Below are 18,586 nucleotides of genomic sequence, written 5' to 3' on the forward strand. Positions count from 1 at the left end.
AGCTTCTCTCTGCTTCTTTGAATAGTAGTTCAGTTGTTTGGATACTGATATGAATAAAGAAAGAAATGATGATAAAAGACCAGGGAGCTGGCAGCATGGCACCTGTGTTCCTGTCCACCGTGCCAAGAGCAGGGAGGCCAAGTATCCACCAGCCCAGCTTTGTCAGCCACTGTTTTGGCCCTGGTAGCTGAGGGACAGAACGAACCCAAAGGAACTGGGTTCCTGTGTCCAGCTTCCTCCTCTGGGCTGTTAGCAGCTTTTCCTTGATGGAAGGGGAATGGAAAAGAGAGAGAGGTAAGTTTATTCTTCCACCATCCCACCCAAACTGCATGAGCAGATATTTGTCCCAATAATAGGAAAACCACGTCCATAATCAGTGCTTTGGCCAGAAATAGCTCTCTCATTGACTCCTTCCTAATGCACTTTACTATGAATACCTGTTTGTCAGTGTGGCACAAAATCATTTGACATGAAACATCATCTCAGCTGGAAAGTTACCTGCAGCCCTGTCAGCAGGTAAGTGCCCTGCTGACACCTGGAAATGGTAAGTGAGCTTGCTCACACCTGGAACTGATCACAGATCTCGAAGAGCAAGTGAGCTCTGGTTAGAGGGGAGGAGAAGAGAGCTGCTGCCAGGCCTGGGCCAAGAGACTCCATCTAGAGTCCTTACTCTGGTGGGAGAAATGGTGAGGGGTGCTGCATATTCTGGTGGGAGAAAATCTCGCCTATTCCCATACATCTCATTCCAATACCTGGAGTGGGCACAGAAGGGCTACTGTATGTACTGAGTTGCCCTTACACCTAGTTGCCTACACTATTGGAGAATGTATGAGACTCTGCTCAAGATTGGGCAATTCCCGAGGCTTTTGCTCTCATGATCCAGCTCCTGGGTCTGTGCAACTGCCTCTGTTTTGCCCTTCATCACCCCAGATGCATGCTGCAGTCCCTTCATCTGTTTTTTTAAAAAAAAAAAATTGATGCATGCTAAGCATTTGGTGCACTTAACAGAGCATTTGATGCATGACAGACATCTACTATCTCCTGGCTCCAATCTGAATCACACCTCATAACAGACACTATGAGACCCCAGCCCACATACCCTTGGGCCACTTTTGAGTCCACAAGCAGCTGCAATACATAGTTTGCAGAACACTTCAGCTCTCTACCTGCACCTCTCTACTTCACTGCAGGCTTTCTCCAGGACAGAAAGCTTGCTCCACCTATATAGGGCAGCCCAGAAGCACCACCCAGGAATAATCATCTTCGATCAATGATGAACAAGAGTCTGGAAAAACACTCCAGTTTCTCCGACTCCAGCTGAGGCAATTTTGAGATATATTTAACACAGTTCCTTGGTCCCCACTTTGGGCTGAGCCCCAGTTGTACCTGTGAAGCCTCTTTACTAAAGCACCTTTGGGCCATTCTGCCTTCCCTGCCACTCTCCCCATTCCCTCACTTGTGCTTCCTGGGATCACCCCCAGATAAAATACCTGCACCCATTTCCCTTTCACGGCTGCTAAAAGTGGTAGCTAGAAGGCTGGCTTCTAGTTCATTTGTACCATCCACTTGTTGGCCTTGACCAAGTTACAAACATTTTGATATCTGTTTCATTATCTCTTAAAAGGAGTCAGACTAGGAGCTAAGAAATGTAGGTAGCAGGAAAAGCCACTACTTGCTGGATAAACAAGTCTTGCCTCCTCCAATTCAGTTTCCCTCTCTTGTAAAGCAAGGGAGTTTGTCCAAATTGCTTCTCACCTTCTCCAGCTCTAAAAGCTACAAAATCTATACCCCTCCACCACTGCCCCATAATGTTCAGGGCTAATCACCAAAACATGGTGACAAAAAAGGACATGATTGGTCAAGTCAATGTTATTTTCAAGGTAGGGCAACCTAAGACATGTGGATAACTGAGAAGAAAAATGTGTTGTCTCTGAGATTCATGCACCATACAGGGCACACAGAAGGAAAGCCATCTGTGAGTATCCCTGACCAGAAATGCTGAGGTGGTTCTTAATGCCTCCAGAAACTTCACTGCTGAGTTCTCCACAGCACATAATTCACAAGTATGGAATTGTAAATAAAGGCAGCCAGGTGCAGTGGCTCACACCTGTAATCCCAGCACTCTGGGAGGCTAAGGTGGGCAGATCACCTGAGCTCAGGACTTTGAGACCAACCTGGCCAACATGGTAAAACCCCGTCTCCACTGAAAATACAAAAAGTAGCTGGGCATGGTGACACTTGCCTGTAATCGCAGCTACTTGGGAGGCTGAGGTAGGAGAATCACTTGAACCTGGGAGGCAGAGGTCGTAGTGAGCCAATATCGCACCACTGAACTCCAGCATGCACGACAAGAGTGAGACTCCGTCTCAAAAATAAATAAAAAATAAAAGAAATGAAAAAGCACCTTGCTCCCCAAGATGACCTGATCACAACATACCCTGGATGCTGCTTCTAAAATAGAGGCAGCCCTCATCGCTGAAAGGTAACTATAGAAAACAAAAGGAAAAGCCATTTTCTCTGCTTTAGTACTGTTTTATAGTTATTAAAGTAATACATGTTCACTGTAGGCAATGTTCAAACTACAGCACAAAGGAGATCCTGCTGTCTGGGTCCTGCTGTGGGCACCAGGTCAGGCTGTGGGACACTAATCTGCTAGGCAAATCCCTTCATCCTTCCAAGCCAGAGATTCCTCACTTATAAAATGGTGACATTAAAACATACCTTGCTGACCTGTTGTGAGGATCAGTCAGTGTGTGAGCAAGGACTTATAGCTGCTTCCTTAGACTCTAGAAAGGCAGTATGCTTGGTGGTGGCTCAGCACAGACACTGCAGCTTGAAAGCACAGGGTCAGCCTACAGCTGCCTTGTGCTAATTATGTCTGGAGCAAGGCCAGGTGTGGGGGCTCACACCTGTAATCACAACACTTTGGAAGGCCAAGGCAGGAGGATCATTTGAGGCTGGGGTTTCAGATCAGCCTGGCCAAGACCCTATCTCTACAAAAAACTAGCCGAGCATGGTGGTATGTATGTGCACCTGCAGCCCTAGCTATTCAGGAGATTGAGATGGGAGGATCACTTGAGCCCAGGAGTTTGAGGCTGCAGTGAGCTATGATCATGCCCCTGCATTCTAGCCTGGGTGACAGCAAGAGACACTGTCTCTGAAAAAAAAAAGATCTGAATCAAGTTCTTTACATCTGTGCCTCAGTGTTTGTTACCTCCAAAATGAGTATGATAATAGCTACTTCATATGGGATTTGGGGAGATTAAATGTTATATGAGGCTCTCATATCAATGTCTGGCTGAGATAAGCCCTCGGAAAAATATGTTATTATTTGTATTATTTAGCATATGCTCCATGAGGGCAAGAATGCTGCTCTATTTCTAGACCCTAGTGCAATGCCTGACACATAATACTAAATCAATATTTAGTTTCACTGCCTACTCTCTCATCCATCTGTATGTTTCCTTCTCAAAACCTCCCTAGTCCCCTCAGTTGCATCTCAGCCAGCATGGTCTCTGGATGCATCCCAATTCATTTCCACTTACATGTGCCTCTCTTCAAACATGGTGCCCAACCTTGGAAAAGAGCCATGGGTTGAATGAGGGGTCCAGAAATTATGGTTCTAACTGGGACCATTTTGGACACCATGTGTGTGGATACAGGTTGAAATGGGCTAGAGGTATGTCTTATTCAAAACAATGTGGCTTGTTAAGAGGCAATGACAGCAGGGGTTATTATCACAGCCCAGAAGCCCTATCTACAACCTGCTAACAGCTAGAGCGGGCCTCAGCCCAGGGAGGTTTCAGGGAGATCTGCCTGTGCCAAAGGCCAAAGAAAAATGCAAACTGCCATCAAAGATACTTGGCACCACATAGAAAAACAGCTAAACAAAACAAATTGCTGGCTGATTTCAACAGTAATTATGATTTCCTACTGAATGTAAAAGGCTGCTTTGTCCAGAAGAGCACTGGACATAGCTTAGGAAGACTCATGTTCTGCTGTAACTTTTCTAAGCCTCAGTTTTCTTATCTGACAAATGGGGCTAATACTGTCTATACTATTCTTCTCTCACTTGTGACCATCACAGTAAGAAAATAAACCTGAAGAGCCTGGAAACCGCAGAAGGGTGCATAAGTTTAAGAAAGATCAAAGTATACTTTTGTATTTCTTTTTTTACCCACCAGGAAGAATCTTAGCCATCACACCTTCAAGCCTCTCAGAGCTGTTAGCTACATCGTGGCTCTCACTAAATTCCCACCTGCTAGCACAGAGCCTGGTAACTGTAGGTGCTAAATAAATTAACTGGCATTTCCATTTTCCTAATCTTTAGGACACAGGGAAACATTATTTCCTGAAGTGAAAAAAGTATAACTTAGTGACTCAGACCTGAGTCACTAAACTCAGACTTGATCACTTAATAGCTGCCTAAGCCTAATCAGCTAAGGACTCGGAAGCTTCCTGTCCTCATCAGGAAATTGTGGATGATGGGCCCTTATACCTTATATGTTATCTCATTATTTTCTCCCACACTGTGGGAGTATAACATACTGTCTTATTTCATTTTCACACTGCTATAAAGAACTTCCTTGAGACGAGGTAATTTATAAAGGAAAGAGGTTTAATTGACTCACAGTTCCACATGCCTGGGGGGACCTCAGGAAACTTATAATCATGGCAAAGGGGAAGCAGGCAGCTTCTTCACAAGGCAGCAGGAGAGAGAGGGCACATTTGAAGGAGTAACAGTCAACCACTTATAAAACCATAAGATCTTGTGAGAACTCACTCACTATGGCAGGAACTGCCCCCATGATCCAATTACTTCACACCTGATCCCTCCCTCAACATCTGGAGATTATAATTGAAAATAAGATCTGGGTGGGGACACAAAAGCCAAACTATATCACATGACACACAAAATTTAGTTGTTAGTATGTCTCCAATGTCCTTCTCAACTCAAGAAAAGTTAGAACCACAGAGTATCTTTAAAATTCTCTATTTCAAGTTTATAAGGAGAAATTAAGTCCAAGGAGTTAAGATGACTTGCCAAGGTCACAAAGCTCTCAGATGTGCCCCTTATAGGTTGTCTTCCACCTGGGGAAGACATTTTGGGAGAAGTTGCCGCCCACACAATGACTGTGGCCCAGCCCCCTTCCTGCTTTCTCCCAGACAGGGCAAATAGTACCATCTTCCTGCTGCCTCCCTCCCTGAGGTTCTAGGTAGGGATTATAACTACCGGGTCTCCTGTGTAGTTTTTCTTATTTGGGACCTTTGATCAGCAGATTTCTTTATAGCTATTCACACCTATGAAAGTAGTTTCAAATGCTTGGGACTGAAAGAACACAAAACCAGAAAGTGTGACCATTATCCCTTTTTTTTTTTTAACGATCCTAGGTTTTAATTACCATAATCCCCATCTGCTTTTTTTCTTCAATAAGGAGAAAAGTACTAGAGCACATATTTTATGACATTTCTCTAAACATGCAAAGCACTTGGATTCTGCATAACTCATTGTATTTCCCTTGGAATACACTAATTACATTTACCCAAGCCATGTGCTCCCGTTCCAGTTGAGAAACATCGACACTGAAAAGATTCTGCTGCAAGGAAGAGCAGATGGGAAAGGCAGATAAAAGAGCAGCTCCTCGTTGGGGAAAGGGCCCAAATGCCAACCTCTTCAACTCTTTCTTTGCTTATCACAGCAATGGATATCAGGGATAGAAAAACGGAGGAATGAGAGACTAACAACGTGTAGATAGACTAGGAGTCCCCAAAGTGTTCTCTGCAGAACGACAATAGGTATTTAACAAAAATTTGGGAGTGGGAGGGTACTGAAATTTATGAAATGTTCCGTTAAATAGAATGACAACTATTTTCAGAGCCTTTAACATAAGAATACACATATTATAAAATCAGGCAGCTGTTTTCTTGGAGAGGGAGGAATAGAAAGAAATGTTAACAGAAACAAAACAAAGCAAATCCCTTATATTCTGTCAAAGTCCCACTATTAGGAAGGTAAGGGAACTTGGACAGAGAGTTATAAGCCTCCAGTTCTCAATTATCCCACCCTTAAAAATTAGAGAGTTGTTCTGGATGATCTTTGAGATTCAGTTTTGAGTCTGGTTTCTGTAAGTTTAGTAGAGCTAACAGTGGTGGCTTATGGATCTCCCTGTTTACACACACACGCGCACATGCACACACAGAGCTATTGGGGAGCTGAGGATGCTTTGAAACTAAGAGTTTGAATCCAGCCTCAGCAACACAATGAGATGTCACCTCTAAAAAAATAAATTTTAAAAACAGAAAGCCAGTCTATCTACCTCCAACCAAGAAGCTGTTCCTAGGTGCCTGCTCTGCCTCAAAGCAAAGGAAGCAAATATGCCCTGGCCTGATACTATAATCTTGAGTCTAAAGGGAGGCGATAGGAGAAGAGTGAGTGAAAAACAGAACACCACGCCAGTGAGGGCTACATGTGGCCACTTGGGCTATGGAGAAAGTTGCAGCTGTCTCTGAGAATGAGACTGTAACTGTCTCCCAGCACTTAAGAAAGAAACCTTGTGTGCATGAGAACTGGGCCTAGAAAGCTGCATTTCCTGAACACTGGTAGCTGGATCTAGAAGCTTGGCCATATCGAACAGTATTTTTTGGCAAGTAGTTGCTTTCTTATTTTGCCGTCTACTAGAGAATAGGCCCTTTTAGGGCAGGATCAATTCCTGTTTCATGTTCCTAAGAATGTCACCCACATCGAATCATGTTCCTGTGAATGGGTGTCACCCACAGTGTCTGACTGGTGCACGGTAGATGCTCAATCTGTATTTGTAGAAGTAGTAAGTAAATATAATCAATATAACAGAGAAATGCAGATTTAAAATAAAACATTTCATAGCGAAACCTCCTCAGAAACTTACTAATTTTCAAAATCATGAGTGACATGATTTGCTCTAAAGCCAATTTCAGCATAAGCTGGGTGCATCTCAGATTCTAAACAAGAGGGCTATACAGCTTTTCATATTAGGTGGTTTCTGATAAGGGTTTTGCAGTTACCTCAACCCTACTTCCCTATATTCACTCCAGTCTTAGTGACCAGCTTGCCTTCCTCAAACCTGTCAGGATTTGTCACCATATATGCTTCCGCCTCTTACTTTTTCACCTAGAAGTTTCTCATTCATTCATGTTATTACATAGTTACTAAAAGCCAACCACTGGAGATGCAGTGGTGAAACAAGATGATGATCCTAAACTTGTGAAGTATAGAGTAAGAGACAGACTTTAAGTAATCACTGATATAAATATTAAAATTACCTTAGTAATACATATAATGAGAAATTAGAATCTGAATTCAACTGGAGGTTTAGGAAGGCCTCACCCTACTTTGTCAACCTCATTAATAACTGCTTACCTTATCATGGCTCAGCCCAAGCAACATCTCCTACCATTTTCTGATAGCTTCACTCCCTCCAGAGTGGACCTGAGCATGCCTTTATATTTTCTCTCTACTTAGTCCTAACTGCTGCCATAGTCCCTTAACTTTTCAAGACACTTATCTGTGTGCATGACACCTCACCTACTGAACTGTCAGTTTCACAAGGGTAAAGACAGCAGCCGACTCCTCTTTTTTAAGAGCCAGAGTCTTGCTCTGTCACCCAGGCTGGAGTGCAGTGTTACAATCATGGCTCATAGCAGTCTTGACCTCCTGGATTCAAGCAATCCTACCACCTCAGCCTCCCTTGTACCTACAACTACACACATGCACCACCATGCCGTTAATTTTTTTAAAATTTTTTTGTAGAGATAAGGTCTTGCCATATTGCCCAGACAGGTCTCCAACTCCTGGGCCCAAGTAATCCTTCCACCTCAGCTTCCCAAAGTGCTGGGATTCTATGCATGAGCCACCATGCCTGGCCTGGCTTATCTCTGAATTCTCAAATTCTAGTATGGTATCTGGCTTACAGTATATATGCAATAAATGTTTATTCATTAATTCATTTGTTCACCAAATATGTGATCAAACAAGATACAGAGATGTGTTCCTACTATATACTAACCACAGTGCTATACACTGGGTACATGATGGTAAAAAAAAAAAAAAAAAAGATAACACGGTGCAAGAGATAAGGAGATTGAATGAACAAATGAAAAATCAAAAGGACAGAATAAAAATTTCTCATTTCCATCATCGAGAGTCTCATAAAAGAGAGGCGATGTTTGTGTGGTGGAAGAATGCAGTCAAATAAGAGAACAAAGAAAATTGGCTATACACATTCATAAAATTCATGCTTTAATACACCCCTCTGCTCCAAACACATAGCAATGACAGATAAAGAAAAGGCTCACGCCTGTAATCCCAGCACTTTGGAAGGCTGAGGCAGGCAGATCATGAGGTCAAGAGATCGAGACCATCCTGGCCAACATGGTGAAACCTCGTCTCTACTAAAAACAAAAATTAGCTGGGCATGGTGGCATGCACCTGTGGTCCCAGCTACTCGGGAGGCTGAGGCGGAAGAATCGCTTGAACCTAGGAGGCAGAGGTTGCAGTGAGCTGAGATTGCTCCACTGTGCTCCAGCCTGGCAACAAAGCAAGACTCTGTCTTAATAAAAGAAAAGAAAAGTCTGGGCACAGTGGCTCACACCTGTAATCCCAATACTTTGGGAGGCCAACACAGGAAGATAGCTTGAGAGCAGCCTGGGCAATGTAGTGACATCTCATCTCCACACACACACACACACAAAAAAAGCCAGTTGTAATAGCATGCACCTGTAGTACTAGCTACATGGAAGGCTGAGACAGGAGGATCCCTTGAGCCCACAGGAGTTTGAGTTTGCAGTAAGCCATGATCACACCACTGCACTCCAGGCTGGGCAAAAGAGGATAAATAAATAATATTTACTTATTAAAAAAAGATTTATTAAAAATAAATAAGATTTTAAAGTAGCATTTATTTTAAAATAATAAGATGTGTTTATTAAGAAACAAGTAAGATTTATTTATTAAAAAATAAATAGTATTTACTTATTAAAACTAAATAAATAGGAAGGAGGACACAGATAGGTACTAATCTAAGAACTGTGACTAGATCTGTGGTATTCCACATATCACTATGGAATAGGAGAATCAAGATTCCATCATAAAGCCTTATTCTATATGGGCATTTCCAGGGTGCCAATTGGAAGAAGATGCAAAATTACAGGACAAGGAAGTCAGAAGGTGATAAAGAGGCAAACAAACAAACAAAATACCACTCTTATTTAAAGAAAACTAGCCTGTAAATCAGAATAATAAACCTACTGACAAAACAGCCAACAAAATCAGAAATGGAAACACAAACCCTGTATAAATTTTTTTAAAGATTAGGTTTTACAGAAACTTAAATACATTTAAAATCCTCAAAGAAATTAATAACTTTCATGTATTAAAAAATATAATGGAATTATAACAGACTAAAGATAGCTGTAAAAAAGAATTTAAAATCCTGTAGAAAAATAAATACATACATATACACTTACATTGTGTAAAACTAAAACACCAGAGATACATCAAATTGATCAAAATACCAGTGTAGAGAAGAACATAAACAACTTGATGGAGCTGAAAAACACAGCATGAGAACTTTGTGAAGCATACACAAGTTTCAATGGCTGAATCAATCAAGTGGAAGAAAGGATATCAGAGATTGAAGATCAACTCAGTAAAATACATTGAGAAGGCAAGAGTAGAGAAAAAAGAGTGAACAGAAAAGAACAAAGCCTCCAAGAAATAAGGAATTATGTGAAAAGACCAAATCTACCTTTGATTGGTGTACCTGAAAGGGATTGGGAGAATGAAACCAAGTTGGGAAACACTCTTCAAGATATTAACCAGGAGAACTTTCCCAACCTAGCCAGGCAGGCCAATATTTAAATTAAGGAAATACAGAAAAACACCACAAAGATATTCCTTGAGAAGAGCAATCCTAAGACACATAATCGTCAGATTCACCAAGGTTGAAATGAAGGAAAACAATGCTAAGGGCAGCCAAAGAGAAAGGTCAGTTACCCACAAAGAGAAGCCCATTAAACTCACAGAAGATTTCTCAGCAGAACCCCTACAAGCCAGAAGAGTGGGGGCCAATATTCAACATCCTAAAAGAAAAGAATTTTTAATCCAGAATTTCATATCCAGTCAAACTAAGCTTCATAAGTGAAGGAGAAATAAAATCCTTTATGGACAAGCAACTACTGAGAGATTTTGTCACCACCAGGCCTGCCTTACAAGAGCTCCTGAAGGAAGCACTAAACATAGAAAGGAGCAATGAGTACCAGCCACTGTAAAAACATAACAAATTGTAAAGATTATCAACACTATGAAGAAACTGCATCAAGTAACAGGCAAAACAACCAGCTAGCATCAAAATGCAGGATCACATTCACACATAACAATATTAACCTTAAGTGTAAGTGGGCTAAATGCCCCAATCAAAAGACACACACTGGCCAGTTGGATAAAGAGGCAAGACCCATTTGTGTGCTGTATTCAGGAGACCCACCTCATGTTCAAAGACACATATAGGCCCAAAATAAAGGGATAGAGGAAGACTTACCAAGCAAATGGAGAGGAAAAAAAAAAGCAGAGGTTGCAATCCTAGTCTCTAATAAAACAGACTTTAAACCTACAAAGTCAAAAGAGACAAAGAAGGGCATTACGTAATGGTAAAAGGATCAATGCAAAGCTAACTATCCTAAATACATATGCACCCAATACAGAAGCACCCAGATACATAAAGCAAGTTCTTAGAGACCTACAAAGAGACGTAGACGCCCACACACTAATAGTGGGAGACTTTAACACCCCACTGTCAATATTAGGAAGATCAATGAGACAAAAATTAACAAGGATATCCAGGACTTGAACTCAGATCTGGACCAAGCAGACCTAATAGACATCTACAGAACTCTCCACCCCAAACCCACAGAATATACATTCTTCTCAGCACCACGTTGAACTTATTCTAATACTGACCACATAATTGGAAGTAAAACACTCCTCAGTAAATGCAGAAGAGCAGAAATCGTAACAGTCTCTCAGACCACAGTGCAATCAAATTGGAACTCAGGATTAAGAAACTCACTCAAAACCACACAACTACATGGCAAGTGAACAATCTGCTGCTGAATGACTACTGGATAAATAATGAAATGAAGGCAGAAATAAAAATGGTATTTGAAACCAATGAGAACAAGAAACAACATGCCAGAATCTCTGGGACACATTAAAGCGTGTGTAGAGGGAAATTTATAGCACTAAATACCCATAAGAGAAATGAGGAAAGATCTAAAATCAACACCCTAATTTCATGATTAAAAGAACTAGAGAAGCAAGATTAAACAAATTCAAAAGATAGCAGAAAACAAAAAATAATTAAGATCAGAGAGAGATAAACACACAAAAAGCCTTTAAAAAAAATCAATAAATCCAGGAGCTGGTTTTTTGACGAGATCAACAAAATAGATAGACTGCTAGCCAGACTAATAAAGAAGAAAAGAAAGAAGAATTAAAGAGATACAATAAAAAATGATAAAGAAGATATCATCACCAATCTCACAGAAATTCAAACTACCATCAGAGATTACTACAAACATCTCTATGCAAAAAACAGTAAATCTAGAAGAAATTGATAAATTCCTGGACACTTACACCCTCCCAACACTAAACCAGGAAGAAGTTGAATCTCTGAATAGATCTATAACAAGGTCTGAAATTGAGGCAGCAATTAATAGCCTACCAACCAAAGAAAGGCCAGGACCAGATGGGTTCATAGCTGAATTCTACCAGAGGTACAAAGAGGAGCTGGTATCATTCCTTCTGAAACTATTCCAAACAATACAAAAAGAGAATCCTCCCTAACTCATTTTATGAGACCATCATCATCCTGTTGCCAAAATCTGGCAGAGACACAACTAAAAAAGACAATTTCAGGCCAATATCCATGATGAACACTGATGTGAAAATCCACAATAAAATACTGGGCAACCAAATCCAACAACACATCAAAAAGCTTATCCATCATGAGCAAGTCAGCTTCATCCCTGGGATGCAAAGCTGGTTCAACATATGCAAATCTATAAATGTAATTCATCACATAAACAGAACCAAAGATAAAAACCACATGATTTTCTCAATAGATGCAGAATGCCTTCAACAAAACTCAACAGCCCTTTATACCAAAACTCTCAATAAACTAGGTATTGTTGGAATGTATCTCAAAATAATAAGAGCTATTTATGACAAACTCACAGCCAATATCATATTAAATGGGCAAAAACTGGAAGCATTCCCTTTGAAAACAGGCACAAGACAAGGATGCCCTCTCTCACCCTCCGATTCAATATAGTATTGGAAGTTCTGGCCAGGGCAATCAGGCAAGAAAAAGAAATAAAGGGTATTCAATTAAGAAAAGGGGAAGTCAAATGGTCTCTATTTGCAGATAACATTATTGTATATTTAGAAGATCCCATCGTCTCAGTCCAAAATCTCCTTAAGCTAATAAGCAACTTGAGCAAAGTCTTATGATATAAAATCAGTGTGCAAAAATCACAAGCATTCTTATACACCAATAACAGACAGAGAGCCAAATTATGAGTGATCTCACATTCATAATTCCTATAAAGAGAATAAAATACCTAGGAATACAACTAACACGGAATATGAAGGACCTCTTCAAGGAGAACTACAAACCACTACTCAAGGAAATAAGAGAACACAAACAGATGGAAAAACATTCCATGCTGATAGAAAGAATCCATATGGTGAAAATGGCCACACTGCCCAAAGTAATTTATAGATTCAATGCTCTCCCCATCAAGCTACCATTGACTTTCTTCACAGAATTGGAAAAAATCACCTTAAACTTCATATGGAGCCAAAAAAGGAGCCTGCATAGTCAAGACAATCCTAAGGGAAAAAAAAGTTGGAGGCATTATGCTACCTGATTTCCAACTATACTACAAGGCTACAGTAATCAAAATAGCATGGTACTGGTACCAAAACAGAGATGGACCAGTGGAACAGAACAGAGGCCTCAGAAATAATGCCACAAATCTACAACGGTCTGATCTTTGACAAATCTGACAAAAACAAGCAACAGGGAAAGGATTTCCTATTTAATAAATGGTGTTGGGAAAACTGGCTAGCTATATGCAGAAAGATGCAACTGGATCCCTTCCTTATGCCTTATAAAAAATTAACTCAAGATAGATTAAATATTTAAACATAAGACCTAATACCAAAAAAACCCTAGAAGAAAACCTAGGCAATACAACTCAGGACATAGGCATGAGCAAGGACTTCATGACTAAAACACCAAAAACAATGGCAGCAAAAGCCAAAATAGACAAATGGGTTCTAATTAAACTAAGGAGCTTTGGCACAGCAAAAGAAACTACCATTAGAGTGAACTGGCAACCAACAGAAGGGGAAAAATATTTTGCAATCTAACCATCTGACAAAGGGCTAATATCCAGAATCTACAAAGAACTTAAACAAATTTATAAGAAAAAAACAACCCCACCCCAGCAAAAAGTGGGTGAAGGATATTAACAGACACTTCTTAACAGAAGACATTTATGCAGCCAACAAATATATGAAAAAATGTTCATCATTACTGGTCATTAGAGAAATGCAAATCAAAACCACATTAAGATAGCATCTCACACCCATTAGAATGGCAATCATTAAAAAATCAGGAGGCATAGATGCTGGAGAGGATGTGGAGAAATAGGAACGCTTTTACACTGTTGGTGGGAGTGTAAATTAGTTCAACCATTGTGGTAGACAGTGTGGCGATTACTCAATGATCTAGAATCAGAAATACCATTTCACCCAGCAATCCCATTACTGAGTATATACCCAAAGGATTATAAATTATTCTGTCATAAAGACACATACACACATATGTTCACTGCAGCACTGTTCACAACAGCAAAGACTTGGAACCAACCCAAATGCCCATCTATGATCAACTGGATAAAGACAATGTGGCATATATACACCATGGAATACTATGCAGCCATAAAAAAGGATTAGGTCATGTCCTTTGCAGGGACACAGAGGAAACTGGAAAGCATCATTTTCAGCAAACTGACACAAGAACAGAAAACCAAACACTACATGTTCTCACTCAAGTGGGTGTTAAAAATGAACACACAGACACAGGGAGGGAAACATCACACACCAGGGACTGTTGGGGGTTGGGAAGCTAGGGGAGAGATAGCATTAGGAGAAGTACCTAATGTAGATGACGGGGTGATGGATGCAGCAAACCACCATGACATGTGTATACCTATGTAATAAACCTGCACGTTCTGCACATGTACCCCATAACTTAAAGTACAATTTTAAAAAAGCAACACTCCTTAAAATGAAATCATGTTCCTGTAACATGTAACTGCACAGTTCAAATATATCTCCTATATCTGAAGGCCCAGTTATTTGGGTGCACAGAAATCTCAATGTGCTTCACAGGTAACAGCCCATGCCTACCCACTGGGTAACCACCAGGTATCCATGGCCATTTGGATGACAACTTTCTGCTCTCATTGACTCTTGCCCTAGGCATATAAAATCAGCCTTAAGTGACCTCATAAAAATAAACAGGTTGAGAAACATGCTTTAGAATACCCAGAAATATCATCTCTTCCTCCTGCAAGTCTTGGGGCAGAATTATGGCATCTAGACTTTCTGTAAACCCAAGAGCAATGAAACAATAGCAGTTTTTTACTCATAGTCATGAGGGACACTTAGAGCCACAGATGAGAACTAGCCAGGCCCTTGGTGAAAAATAAAATCAGGCTTTTCAAAAGAAAAAACCCTAGAAGAACACATTGCACATGTTCCCTCTCATTATTGATCTAATGGACTTTATTAAATTCCCTTCAATTAAAGATGTAGCGACCTAAGCATTTTATCTAAAGTCCTCATTTTGAATCCTCAGTGCCATTTGTTTCTGGTATATTTGGTTCCTGAGTCCTTCTGTGGAGAGTTGGGGATGAAAGGTAAAGTGTTGCCATTTGAATAGAAATCAAGCATAAGAACTGATTACAGATCCAGGTGAACTGAAAATGGAATAACAGGCACTGTCCTCTAAACAGGAAGCCGCTAATTCGATTTTTGAGCTTGGCATAAATGCCTCCTAAATTGCATGTTAATACAGAACCTCACTGTATATTAATTCGATTTTTCTGAGGCAAAAAGTGTGCACTGGTTGGAGGTGTCCCTAGAGGCTTAATTGTGCTAGGCATCCTATAGCAATGTTTGTATTGAAATGTAAATAATAACACCAAGAGTCATCGTTTGTGTCTGCAGTGATTGGAAGCTGTTCATTCTAAATTATTATTTTTATATTTCTTTTGCCTTTGGCCTTGGGAATATGTCAAAAATGTCCAAAACACATTCCCAGTTCAGACAAATAAATCTATATCAATTAAACACAAATCAAGTCTGTAAGTTTAAGTTTCTGTACCAATGTGATAATTCATTAATTAAGCAACCCCAGTGACTGACCTCACTCAGACAGTCTTGAGTGAGGATGTAGGGTACATAAGCCTCAAGATTGGCATCAGATCACTGAAGGAAAAAGAGTATTACCTGCTTTTGGCAACTGCATTGTTTCAGGAAGGAAGTCAGGAAGGATCTGGAGAGCTCAACAAAGTCATTCCTAAAAGGAGACAAAGGAAAATAAATACAAAGTGGAGGAACTATTTGCTTGGTAGAAGTGGAACAGACGAAATTTATAGCATTTGAAAACAAAAACCTAACATTTCATCTTGAAACAGCAGAACTCAGTTCACCACTGGAATGAACTGAAGGGCAACCAGACAGACATTCAGAGCTCAGCTCTTGAGGAAAATATTTATATATAATCCTCCTTGAATTAGCTTTCAATCAGAGCAGTCTTCCACCCTGGATATTCTGGGATTGGAGAACAGTGGCAGCTGCCTGATTTGAATCTCCCCTACACTCTCCCCAACCCCACTTCACCCCCTAAAAAACAAAATCAACAATGAGAATAAACCCATACCTGATTTGAGTCATCAGCATAACTAGAAAACAGAACAACGTGACCTTCAAGTTATCTATAAGTAAAGGGGAATAAAATTATAATGGATTACTACAGTTCTTCTGCCATCGCAAACCTGTGAGGGCAAGCAGTGAAGGGGGAGAGGTTTAAGAGATATCATGAAAAAGAATAGAGAGGAGTAAATAACTTGGATAACATCTAGAAAGAAGCACCCCACAGAGTGCCAGTCTAACATCAAATGCCAAAATATTGAATATAGGCTGGGACTTGATAGTTTACGGCATGAATTATAAGAAAGGGGCTTGAAAATGTGTGAAACCCAAAGAAGGAAACAACAGACACCGGGGTCTACTTGAAGAGAAGCTGGGAGACTCAGAGGAGGGAGAGGAGCAGAAAAGATAACTATTGGGTACTGGGCTTAATACCTGGGTGATTAAATAACATGTACAATAAACCCCAGTGACACGTGTTTAACTATGTAAAAAAAACCTTCATATGTAAGCCTAAAATGAAAGTTGAAAAATAAATGTGTGAAACCAGATGAGGCAGCCCCAGGAAAGTTACTTTGTGGAGAGTATCGGGTACAAAAATAAAAGGGTAGTGTTAGTTGAATACAAGGCAGTAAGAAGTAGGTAAGGAAATAAAAGGGAAAAATTAAGGATACTACAGAAACAAAAGAGAAATAAGACATGCCAATCCTTCCCCACCAGACTGCCACTGATGACACCATTTTCCACAAAAGAAACTGCGTAGAAGAAGGCATAATTGACATAAGATGTAAAAGAATGCTCTCAAACTCGGAACTCTGTTCATGAAATGAATTGGCATAGATAGAAAGCAAACCACAACTACACAAAACTGCTATTAAAAAGTCATAAAACACAAGTCAAAGAATTACAGTTTAGAAAACTTTCTCCAAAAACCAACCATAAAACCAAAGAAATCGGTAACACAAAACTTTAAGCTGTATTAAATATACTCCAAAAAGTATTTGGGGATATGGAAAACACCCTCTGATTCAGACGCACAAAAATTAAGAGCAGATACAAACCTAAAAAGAGAGATATGGGGGAAATTAGAGTTAATTAAACTAAGAATGGAATAGAAGAAAAAGATCAAACCATATTAGAAAAAATAATGATATCAGAATCTGCCCCCACCCCCGCCACCATAGGTATTAGGAGGAACCTCTCTATGGTCTCCATTCTTTTCATTGTTACCCCTCTTCCCTCAAGTTTCCATCTCCTTCCTTCTCTGCCCTCTGTCTTTACAAAAGTCCCATAACACTTTACTGTTACAGCCGTTCATGAAATTGCTAAGTGTCCTCAACACTGGAGCTTCCTTATCATCAGAGTGGAACACCTACAAAATAAATGAGCTGCTGAGAACATAATTTTTTAGTATTCTTATGCTTAAAAAAAACTCATCCAAAGACTGTCAGTTTCATTTCTCCCCCTACCCCTACCACCAACCAGGATTTTCAAAGGTTGGTATCTCATAGGAGAAAAAGTAGTATTTCTTCTTCACCCATCACAAGGTTCATTGCTGACATCCCTGTAAGAAAGACAGATTAACAAGAAAAAGGATAACAAATTTGCTTAATGAAAGTTTTAAGTGACAAGGAACCAAAGTCCCAGGAAAAACTGTGTATTTTAATGGACAGTTGTGCAAAAGTATGATTGGAGAATAAAAGGAAACTTAAAAGGAATCTAATAGTAACAAACTACAGGGAACTTAGCAAGGCCAGTTTGTTCAGATTCTTCTTGGAGTCTCTGTGTGACATTTCTTTCCTCTGGGTATGGTAAAGACACCTGTTACATGAAGGTTTTCAGGGGAGAAAGATAGGAGAATATCATAGAGTGACCTCGTGTTTCTGCAGTTTTCTCCATTCCCTTCAGTTTAAAACACTCAGGAAGCTGAGGTGCCACACTTTGGGGTATCATATTCTGAGCTCCAACAGAATTCTTTTTTTAACTTTTTAAAAAAAATAATTTCAACTTTTTTTTAAGTATACATGTACAGGTTTATTACATGCATATATTGCATGATGCTGAGGTTTGGGGTAAAAATGATTTTGTCTCCCAAGTAGTGAGCATAGCACCCAGTAGATGGTTTTTCAGCCCTCATCTTCCTCCCTCCCTCCCTCTCTCATCTAGAAGTCTCTAGTGTATATTGTTTCCATCTTTATGTCTATGTGTATTCAGTGTTTAGCTCCCATTCATAAGTGAGAAAATGTGGTATTTGGTTTTCTGCTCTTGCATTAATTCACTCAGGATAATGTCCTCCAGTTCCACCCATGTTGCTGCAAAGAAAAGGATTCTGTTCTCTTCTGTGGCTGCATAGTATTTTATAGTGTGTATGTACCAAATTTCCTTATGTAATTCATTGTTGATAAGCAACTAGATTGATTCCATGTCTTTTTGGGGATATGGAAAACACCCTGATTCAGAAACACAAAAATTAAGAGCAGATACGAACCTAAAAAGAGGGGTATGGGGGAAATGAGAGTTGATTATACTAAGAATGAAACAGAAGAA

The 18,586-nt window shown here is 40.0% G+C and overlaps 1 long non-coding RNA gene across 1 annotated transcript in view; it reads right to left on the bottom strand.

Moving 5' to 3' along the window:
* Positions 1-18,586, bottom strand: part of LOC128929134 (uncharacterized) — a 104,909-nt gene that overhangs the window by 14,536 nt on the left and 71,787 nt on the right. Inside the window, exon 2 of the long non-coding RNA XR_013523199.1 lies at positions 15,617-15,686. This is a non-coding gene — a long non-coding RNA (uncharacterized LOC128929134). The remainder of the gene's footprint in view (positions 1-15,616; positions 15,687-18,586) is intronic.

The sequence above is a fragment of the Callithrix jacchus genome, chromosome 10 (genome assembly GCF_049354715.1).
Source record: "Callithrix jacchus isolate 240 chromosome 10, calJac240_pri, whole genome shotgun sequence".
Taxonomy (NCBI): Eukaryota; Metazoa; Chordata; class Mammalia; order Primates; family Cebidae; genus Callithrix; species Callithrix jacchus.